Source organism: Aphidius gifuensis, linkage group LG5, assembly GCF_014905175.1.
Source record: "Aphidius gifuensis isolate YNYX2018 linkage group LG5, ASM1490517v1, whole genome shotgun sequence".
NCBI classification, from domain to species: domain Eukaryota; kingdom Metazoa; phylum Arthropoda; class Insecta; order Hymenoptera; family Braconidae; genus Aphidius; species Aphidius gifuensis.
In genome coordinates, this window is record NC_057792.1 from 1,412,183 (window position 1) to 1,424,207 (window position 12,025).

Below are 12,025 nucleotides of genomic sequence, written 5' to 3' on the forward strand. Positions count from 1 at the left end.
TTATTTTCATATTGTTTTAATGAGCTTGTTATAAATTTTCTAAATGAAAATTAGAATAATGTAATTAAAAATATAATTACACATTGAGATGTCATTTTAATGAGTGAAAAAAAATTTTAAACACTTTCAAAAATTTAAGTAAAGAAAAAAAAAATGTATGTATGAATATTTCAGTGGTTATAGTTGCAATTTAAAAGGAGTAAAATAAATATAGGACATATGAAAATATTGAAGAAGAAGAGTCAACATTTAGATACAGACTTTTGAGATTTTTAATCAAAATATTTTAGTCTCATTCAGTAGACATAACTGTCTTGATGTGAGAGTTGATCCTTTCTACTCAAGAATTAACAAATCTATGTTTCATCATGTAGAGTTTTGTTGTCAACTTGTATAACTCAACTGACGAAGAAGATGAAGATGAATAAGAAAAAGACTGAATGATGATGAAGAGACTAAAAAAAAAAGCATAATAAAAATAAAATTTTGTTGGAAAAAATAAAAAGTACATATTACTAAACTGGGAGAGACGTCTTGTAAGAAAACCCAGTGAAGAGATTTTAACTCAAAAGATGAGCCGTTGGATTATCTGGTGACCTTCTTGTCTTTTCATTCAATCTCTTTTTATCTCACAAAACTTATACATTACTCTTGAAATTTTCTTAAGTATATATTAAGATCTATAAATATAGCATATCTTAAGTACACATATAACTAAAATGACTAACGTTTTATACTAAAATTAACATATATATATTTATTTTAAAAAAAATAATATACCTTTTTATATTTTTTACATAAAAAAAGTTAATCAAATTTTTAAATAAATTAAAAATATTTCTCTATTTTTTTCAAAGATAAAAATTATTATTCTAGTAAATTTTTTATATCGTTTAATAATTTAATAAAAGTTTAAATATTTATAAAAAATTAATAGTCTTATTTTTAGACTTACTTTAAAAAATTTATTATCCAATAATTAAAAAACTTGTTGATTACGAAAAAAAGTATAAAAAAAAAAGAAATATAACAAAATGTACCCGAGAGAATAATTAAACATCAGGTCATCTGTCCATTTGTCGTGACACTTTTCAACGATTCATGAGACTAGTGTATTTTTAATGCCTTCAAATGAATTATATACAATAAAGGGGGAATTGAAAAATTTGACACACAGAGGTTAATTACTCAAGCTAACAAATTGTCATTGGTTAACACAGGTGGCACGAATTAACGCTTTTCAACGTGTAACCTAAAAAAAAAAAAAAAGAAAGATATATACAGTTAAATAAAAATAAAAAAAAAAATACAGTTAAATAATTAAAAATTGTAGAATAATGCATGACGCAAGTTTAATTGTTCTGAGTGTGGTGACCAGGGGTTTCAGTAGAAGCTTAATTCATTATTCGTGAAAGGTCAAAATGGATAAAAGGCCAACCCGTGGTTTTAATTGGTCCTATAGACCCAATGTTAATCCTTGAAAATAAAATATTTTAAAAATTTAAAAAACATCCACATGACACACGTTTAATTACTCATGCGAATGGTAAATTTCTAAACTTTATCTTTAGCTATAAATTTCTATAAATTTATTAAATTATCACAATTAAAAAAAAAAAAAAAATTAACTGCAAAAATTAATGCTTAGCTTTAATTCAGCTGTATTAATTTTTATCTTTTTTTATTTTTTTAAAAATTATTTATTGCAATTAAAGATAAATAAATTTTTTTAATTTAAAATTTGATGAATTTTTTATTTTTTTTCATGGTTTTATGAACACTAATAACCGACATTTTGAAATTATTAAAAAATACAAAAAAAAAATCTCATTTTACGTGTGTATATGTCGCTTTTTGTTGCGAAATTTTTTTTTTTTTTATTACAACCCTTTTTCAGCTTCGACGACATACGGACGAACGAACACCAGGATTTTCATTTGCCGCATGGTTTTTAATAACATTAGCCGTCGCGTTGTAATCTGTCGTCTGTCCAACTGTACGTCACTCAAAAATTCCCATCTTTTATTTTATTCTTTCCTACTGTTTTTCCATTATTTCGTATTATGTATTTTTTTTTTTATTCTACCAACAGTATCATTATTATTGTCATTGTTATATGGGAGAACAATAAAGTCGAGAAATAAGGCCAGTAGATAATTTAGGATTTAATTTAATTTTTTTCATTTTTATTCTATTGTTTTATTTTTATTTTTTTTATATATTCATCATTTTTAATATGTTTGCTACGATACTTGAATAATTTGCAAGTCATATTGTAAATTTTAATTTGATATCAACTTGTCTCGCACTAATTTAACAGACTATCTCACTTTTGACAAACAATATGTCAGAACTTTTGGTATAAGAGATTCTCATTTTCCTCATTTTCATCAACAAGCCAGTTTGTCAGTGAGGTGCAGAGGATGAATAAAACCCTTATCGACTTTATAACGCAGCTATATATTCAACTAGAACGTCCATCAGGAAGTCTTGAATTTTTTATATCATCATTATCATCATCATACTTTTATTTTTTTTCATTTTTTTATTTTTAACAATTTAGTAAATGAGTAAGAGATAAAAAATTTTCAAGTATCCCTTGGTCTGATGAACAATTTTACTAGCGTGAATTTTATTTGCTGATAGTAGAAAAAATTTTTATTACAAATTAAAAGGACATTTCGATTGAACAAAGTTAAAAAAATTAGAAAAAAAAAAAGAAGAAGCTTTTTAAGTATCAGGATATAAAATTGAATGTAATAAAAAAAAAAATATATAAAATGTAAAATTTTTTAACTGTGTTATATTGAACTTTATGTATATATAAATGGAAACGTTGTGTCGACGATTGGATGGTACTCGATTCTTTAAAACTCGCATGGACATACACAATCACCTTGACCATCCCCTTTGTGTTCATTTTAACCAGCTCTCATACTGCTTTTACCGCAATTCGAACGGATGCTAGTAAAATTTGGCGTTCTATTCAGCGTGATGAAAAAAATAAATAAAAAAAAATAACAAACGAGACTGAAAATAATGAAAAAAACCATTCAAAAAAAAATATAACCACCGTAGAAGGATAAAGAAAAAAAAGATAGATTCAAATAAATAAAAAAAAAAAAAACGTGTGAGTTTACAATCCGTGAATTTTTAGCATCTATATATATATTTTATTTAATGCCTGTGTGGGTGATTGTAGTGTGTACTGAGAGAATCACATAATGCCAGCGAGAGTATGAAAATAAAAGATGACAATTCATTATATAATAAAAAAAAAAAAGAGAGAAAACTGCTGGTCACTGAATAAAGACCAAATGATTAAACGTGAATAATGAAAACGACAAAATAAAAAAAATCACGACCAGTCCAACAATTTCACGAGGGTGTAAAAATTCTTTTGTATATTATCAAAATAATTATAGCGAAAAAATTAAATTCCCATATAGTTTTTTTTAATTAAAAATAAATAAAAATTTTAAATTCTTTTTAAAAATATATAATTCAACTAAAAAAAAAAAAACAATTAATTCATAAATATAAAAAAAAAGTAGCTTCAAAGTAAAATTATTTCGTGACCTTGTTTTATAAGATCAAATCTAAATGACATTGTTCGTAATTATTTCTTTTCCCTAACCAATTGAGATTTAATTTATTTTTTACGAGATGAAGAGGTCTTTGAAGGACGAAAAAAAAAAAAGGACTTTATGTAAGATTATGAGGCTCAAGAAAACGAGACAAAAATATTAAAACAATGATAAAATAGATGAGGAAAAAAAAAGAAAAATGATTGTGAATGATAACAAAAGTGGGACTACAATTTTGTCACAAAGTTGAATTTGATGGAGACAAAAAGTATGGGATTTATCCAGGTCCAGAACGTTTGGTCAACGTGTCACGAACGGAAGCCAAACGTTATTTCCGTAAATTATGTTCTACCGGTACTTTGGCGGTCGAGTCACTCGGTGATATACGTTAGCAATTAATGTGCACAGAGGGTTGATTCCTGTATCAACCGTAAATCCCTCTACTATTGAACGACCCTACGATCCTTCAACTAACAAATCTCAATACAACAATATATCTAACAATGTACAACAAATAATAACAAGGTCGTACTTGCTCATCAAATCACTTGTCCTTTTCCTCTTTTAAAAAAAATTATATATGAAATTTTGAGCTTTCTAAGATCATTAGTCAACTATTCTTAAATAATTAATTTACTTGAAATTATTTTATTTTTAAAAACACCAAATTATGCAGCAAGTATCACAAAATAATTATAAAAATAAGCAAAAAAATATCCATCAATAATTTAACAAATATCTCGTACAATATTTTTTTTTTTTTTAATCTTATTAAAAAATAATAAACATAAAATATTTATAAGTAAAAAAAAAAAAAGATATCTCGTTAATCCAAGTTTAATAAAGATAAAGCTTTTGATTTTAAATTTTCCAGTAAATTTGTTTTAATTTTTTTTAAATATATCTTTGTTTTTATTGTTCTTGAAAAAAATACTAAATTAAAGATGATTTTTCTTAAAGTTAAAATAAGTAATAAAAATAATTTAAAAAAACTAAAATGACGACACAAAGTTAAACCCTGATGTACTAATACCATCGTCTTGTTCTTTTGACTTTTTGTATATTAAAGATTAAAATATGCAAATAACACGAAGACTCGACACCCAGCTATGAGCTTTAGTATTCAACAAGGGGTGAGCATACACGCGATAGATTCTTGCAAATGGTTACGGCTAATAGTACTAAAAAACCACTATAAAACATACATACATTGTTAAATAAAGTACACTGTGGTGCGAGTAAAAACTGGCTCATTCATTTTTTTTTTTTTTCTACTCAGTTATACCTCATAATAATGACGCTGACTCGAGCAGGATTACGAAGCTTTTATTCGCAAATGAAGAGTGTTGTAATTACATTTTAATTTCATTCTTTTTTTTTTTACCACTCACTATTTTCACTCAGAACATATTCATTCAACAACTCTCAATATTAAAAAAAAAAAAAATGCTTCTATTGTTTTATTTGTATAATGAAACACTATATTTGAATAAACCCACTGAGTGAGGTCAAAAACTTGAATGATACAATATATTATCTACATCATCGAAATTTAAAACAATTACAAAATTTGTTTGACTCTTAAAACACTTAACAAAGTATACATAACATAATATATATATATTAAAATTGTTGTATTTAGTTTAAAATTATAAAATAGAATATATATAGAAAGTTTAAGTGGAATGTGTTTAAAATGAAAATTTCAGTAGTTATAGTCAACGTATAGACCGACAATAGGGTCATATTGCAGGTTTCAAATAGTATTTATGCAAATAAATGTAAAATACCATAGTAGATACAAGGTTTCTCGAAAACTTTATTTCTCAACATAGTCATATGTATTATCTATACATATATATTTTATTTATATATATATTTTGTGTGTGTCTTTGAGTATAGAGTCTGCCATCCAACTTGGCCCACCTTATACCAAGTGCAATTAAATGAAATTCTCAGTCAGAGCCTACTTCAACTGTAGTTCAAGCTGCTTTTATATTTGCTCTACGTATATTTGAATTAAATGTTTAATGACAGGTGCATATATATTTGTGGTAGTGTAAATTTTAAAACATCTTTATCGAAAAAAAATATTTAATATTTACTTTAATAATTAATTTACTTAGAGATATTTTTACAAGATATTAAAACTCTTTAAAGAGACATAATATCATAAATTTATTTAATGATAAAAATAATCTTTTATTTTCATTCGCAGCTGAATTTTATATATTAATGGGTACTTTGTGTACATAGTTAAGATGATAGTAATAATTAAATGACATATAAAAATATTAATTTTAAAATATACATAAAGAAAAAATTTTTTTTTATATTTACAATTTAGTATGGAGCATTTATTTGTATTTTATATTTATTTAAAAATACTTGATAATTATTTAAAATATAAAATAGTAATAATAGTAATAAAAAATACGATAGGAATTTTTTTTTTTATTTTATTTTATTTTATTTGAATATAAATTAGATACTGTGAATATGTTTATGTCCTTTAATCCCTGAAAATTTAGTTGAATGATAGTAAAATACGTCTGGTTGAATTTTCGTTGCTACACAGTAGTTTCCATCGAGGAACGACCCTTTCTCATTTAGCCCCCCTTAAAACCCCTCTTATCTATTCGATGGAACTCGATTCAACTCTCTTTATCCACCCTACATGTCCTGCTCCCTCAATTTTAAACTTGTACTACCCTCGTTTAAAATTTGCAACGTCAATCCTAAAATGGAATTTAAACTGTGATCGCAAATTACAAGCGCATGCGTACACACCCACATTAAATATGTAGAAAAAAAAATAAATTAGAATGCGACATATTTACCAACCCAATTTTTCATCTTCTTGAAATGAATAATAAATTTTTTCTTCAATTTTAAATGAAAATAATATCAACTATCATCAACGTCGTATTTCCAATTTTTCTATTTATTATTTTTTATCTATGTATCAACCCTTTATTCAAAATTTCAATTGTTAAATCTCAAAATCGAAATATTAAATTTATTCTACACTTGTTATTTCAATAGAGAAAAAAAAAAAAAATATAACAAGATTTTTTATTTTTTAATTAGTTTTTTTGATTTAATTTTTACTTTTTTTGTTTTTTTATGGATAATTAGTCGGGGGAATAAAAAGTTTTGAAACCACTTGACACACCCCACTTGCAATAACGAATATGCATAGCCAAAAAATAATTGATCCAGTGATAATAACTCTAGGGTGAATATTAAAATGAAATTTTCATTTTTTTTTTGTTTTTTAATTGAAAAAGATTTACGGTTATTAATTGACTGATATTAATTTATTAATTTTTCCGCATTTAAATTATTGTAAGCTTGACACAATGTAATACACTCAAGATATCAACATGAAAAAATTTAAAAAAGATTAAATATTCAATAATATTTTGATGGAAGAAAGAAGGAAAATCCATTGGAATAATAATTAGATTTCCATGTTAATTTATTGTTTTCTGTCAAAAAAAAAAAAAAAAAATTACTTCAGTTGTTTAATTCATAGGAATCTAAAGAGAAAAAGAGAGAGAGAGAAAATTGACCAGTCGATGATGCAAAATGCAAATATGATTATATGGTTGAGTTGTATGTCACACGATTGAGTCAACCCTTTCAAAGGGTGACACAGTGTTAGACAAAGAAAATGAGATAAAAAAAAAATTAGCCAGGCAGAGAGAAAGATACTGAATGAACACAGGTGTGTACATGTATTTCAAAGTTAACACGAACGGTCGAGAGAAGTGCCGTTGAGTTCAAAGGGTGTCATAATTGCTAGGAGTAATAGCTTTTCCTTTTTGTTCTTTGTCATGTAATTTTTATCTATCTCACTTTTGTCTCATCATCAACTCTCTTATCTGTCATTTTTTTTTTTTTTTTTTTCTACAATTAAATAACATTAAACACAAGCATTCATGCACGTCAGTTTAAATATATATATTTTTTTTTGTGATCTTTAAATTTATTTTAAATTTTATTTCTATTTTTTTTTTTTGTCGTGTTTCTATCTCACTGCTTATTTTTATAATTTATTTTTGTTATTTGTTTTTTATTTTATCTTGTTTGTTTGTTGTATTTTTATCTTTATTTATTTATTTTTTTTCTACTGTTAATTTTGTTTCAAGTTTTTGACTTTACGTTTACAAAAAGCGTGAAGAAGAAAAAAAAAAGACATTTTTCTTTTTATTTTTACCCACAACTTTCATTCAATATTTTTTTTCTACTAAACTTCACTGTTGTATATACGCACAGAGAGTATAGTGGTACTTGAGCTACACTGTCTACTTGCAAACTGGATTTTCATGGATATCGCGGGCTAAACCCCTGCCACATTTTTTGTTATTTTTTTGCAAGCAAAAGAAAGTTTGATTCTGCAAAATAGTGGCTAAAAGAAGAAACAAAAAAAATAAACTAGGGGACTGAAAGGAAAAAAGGAATAAAAATACGAAAGAAAATTAACGATGTGACAAAACTATTCTTTTTGAAACCTTTCTTGTCTTTTATTTTCTTTCTCAGTTGTTGTTTTTTTTTTGTTTCATGCAAGATCTTGTTTTCGTCTCTAGAAAAATAATAGTAATTGAAGTGCTTTCTTTACCTATTATATTCCAACTAGTCACCACCAAAGGGGTTTTTTTTTCCCCCTAACTATTGTTGTTGTTGTTTTAATTCTGTTATTTTTAAATTCACTTTACTTTTATTATTTTGAATGTTCGTTTCAGTGGAATATCGTGTTTTTCAAATGGAAAACAAGCTGATACTTTCATTGTACCGGTAAACAGGATTATTGACAATGGACTTTTACGTCATCAATATAATCAAATTGAATTGTTTAACATGTAGCAATTGCAACGACTTTGTAATTAATTTAAATATTTATATGAAAAGCAAAAAATCTAATTAAATTATAATGTTAAATTCGCTCAACTAAATACTAAACAATGATATTATCATTTGAGCTTTAACTAATTTACGTATTAATAACTTTTGTATTTACATGTTTAATTTAATTTATTTTTTTTTATTAGTTTAAATTCTGAGTAAGAGTAGTGTTACAACTAATTAACTTACCGTTCAGCAGTAAACAGCACGGATTTTCTACTCTGTAGTTTTTCCAGTTTTTTTTTTTTTTTTTATTTTTTTTTTCTTGTTTGGGTCTGTTGCCGATAAAGTGATAAAAAGCACTCGCGAAAAGTCTGACTAGCGCAGGAGCACTCTCCTATCTCATCTCGCCACCCTCTTATAAACTCAAACTGGATAAAGTATGTGTTAATCAGACAATCAATAATTAGATCTTTTAAAAAGTTTTTACCTCACTTTTTTCTTTATTATTAATTTTCATTCTTTTACTTTTTCATATAAAATATTGTTCAGCTACTTTTAAATAAAATTAACCCTCATACTTTGTTATCAACACACCCACTTATCTATATTTTTTTTTTTAATTTAATTTAAAAAATAAACAAAATAATAAAAAAACAATTTAGATAATAAATTTCATCAAATACAAAATCTATAATTTTCATTTAAAATAAGTTAGAAAATAATAGTAAAATTATTTTTTACTTGATTGGCTATGATAAATTACATTTTGTTAATATTATAAAAATAAAATAAACAAAATTATATTAAACCGAAGATATGATATTTATTTTGATGTTACAATTTAAGCTTCCCGGATTGATGCTTACTGCGGACTTGAGAGTCCCGCATCAGACTGCAGGGTGTCACCCTTGTTCATACCCTCCAACCGATTTTCATCCCCACTCATCAACAATAAAGTAATTCTTATAGTACGCATGCTCAACAAATTTCAACCTCACCTCGCTTATTTTATTTTATTTTTTTTACTTTATCTAAATCTCTCTTTCTCATATGAAATTTTTATCTTTATCTCACTTTTTTAAACCCCTACCCTTGTCAAGTAACTAGAAAAGCACTTTTCTCCTTACTTGCCATGTTTTACCTGGGACGAAATTTGATTTCCAATGTATGCAATATCCATGAGAATTTTGCACATATGTATAAATAATTTGAAATAGAAATTTTCGTTTAACCAAAATATCAAAAATATCAAAAACTTTTGTCTATTATTTTTTTTTTAAATAATCATCTACATCCTGTCTTGCCTCTTATTATTATCTTTATTTCTGTAGAAATATATTGATATAATAATTTTTAATTCTTGTATTTCTGTCTCTCTTGATCCTCTGCAATCAGTCCTCTTTGAAAGCTCCGAGATGTCCGTAAAGTTTCATACATTCAACATTGAATCGTGAGGATTTCAATTGCCGCAGATGCGCAAACCACAATCTCACACCCAAAATTCACTATATACAATTTTGTCGCTTGTGTATATGTATTGGAATTTCATCCCGTTCAAACTGCTACTCGTGCCAAAAAAGTAAAACGATCAAAACCACAGAGAGACAAAAATACAAAAATTGGCTGATGGCTGAATGTAAATTGAAAGAATAAAATGATTGTATATTTTTTCCAATCAATATTACAATTTTTTTTAACTCTTTTTTTTCATATAAATATACAAAAATATTATCTGAGTTAAAAAATATATAAGGATTATATTTAAATTTTTGGCTATATGAAATATATTTTATAACTTTTATTTATTTTTTGTGTAAATTTTTTCTGGATTATATATTGATGATTTAAAATTTTTCAAAGCAGAGATGTATAATGTCATGGGGTAGAGTTAGTCCTCAATTAATCCCCCGACGAGACATCGTGATCAACTGATCAATAAGCCACGAAATAATGACCGTTATACGATTGTGCATTCTACCATGTGTATGTCGTTAATTATTGTGATATATAAACAAGCGAAAGCTCGCGTTTAAATATCATGTATTGTTAATTTTGGTTTTCTAAATTTGATTCATTTTAATCTATCATTATTTTTCATTTTTAAATCTAAAAAATGTCATTAATACAACTATTAAAAAATTTAAATATAAAGCACCAAGAATTTTCATAAAAAAATTTTTTTGAATAGCCAATAATTAAGCTCTCAGTAAATTTTTAATTCTAAATTATTTAGAATTATTTTTTCTATGTTTTAGTAAATTTTTAGGACGATACTTCTTTCCATCTAATTACTGGAAAAATAATAAGATTGAATTTCGAAATATTGACAGTGCTTTTATCATTTTTCGGCTAATTAAATTCATTTCGTTGAAAAAAAAATATTAAATATTGAATTTAAATAGTTTTAAAATTATCTATAATATAATTTACATTTTGGCATTGAAAATAAAAATTTACTTTATTAATTTTCTTACATATTTATATAAAAAAAAAATATATTTAAACTTTTGAGATTTAAAATATTTAAATTTATATTTATTTCCAAAAGATAAAAAAATTTAAAATAAAGTTACATATCAATAAATTTCAGGATGAATATTTCAATAGCACTTGTAAAAAATTTGTTATTAATTTAAATATTTTTTTTATTTTTAAAATGTATTTTTGCATTTATAGTTTTCGATCAATTTAATTTTATATATTCTATCAATATTTTTCAATCTTCCTTGAACCATGAAAATACTGAACGACAAAAGAAAATGTTTTTTTCTTTTCATGTAAACAAATGATATTTTCCATTTAATTTTCTTCAAGTGGACAATATAATGTCAAATATCACCTCGACAATTTCAATTGTATATGACGCTTGAAAAGAATAATAAAAAAAAAAATAAATATAAAAAAAAAAAATTTGTTTTGTGAGAGAGGTAAAATCGTATACACTGTATTCCAGCACACTGACGATAAAATAAATACGACGGCTAAATAAAAGCTCGTCTTTATCGTCCTGGTGGAACAGTGGCCTCACTCACCCACTCTTCTTTTTACTCAAGCATATATAGATGGTAACCTCCCCCTCATCTTTTCACGACTTTGTCATATATTTTAAAAATAAAAAGAAAATTCTATACCCGAATGCATCGCTTCATAAACTGCATTAAAAAAAAAAATAGCAATAAAATTGTAAATAGAAAAAACCAAGTTCAAAATTGACTGACATCAACTTAAATGTAAATAAAAAAAAAAAATATTCCAACAATTCATAAATAATAAAACAATATAAAATTATTATTTAAAAAACTACGTTAAAATATGAAAATTTTTTTATGAAATTTTAAATTTAAATTTATTAGAATAACTAAATTATTTTGATGAATATTTTGTCGATTGTACTGTATATTCATTGACCCAAATAAGGGTCGGATATATTTGAGGGGGAAAAAAAAAACAGGGTATTGACACTGTTACGAGGGTGAGGATGTAGTTGAAAAAAAAAAGGAATAATAAAAAAATGAATTCATGAGATAGAGGAAGAAGATTCGTTGAGTGGAATTTGAAAATTCAAGAAGAGGTTCTATGATGTTTAC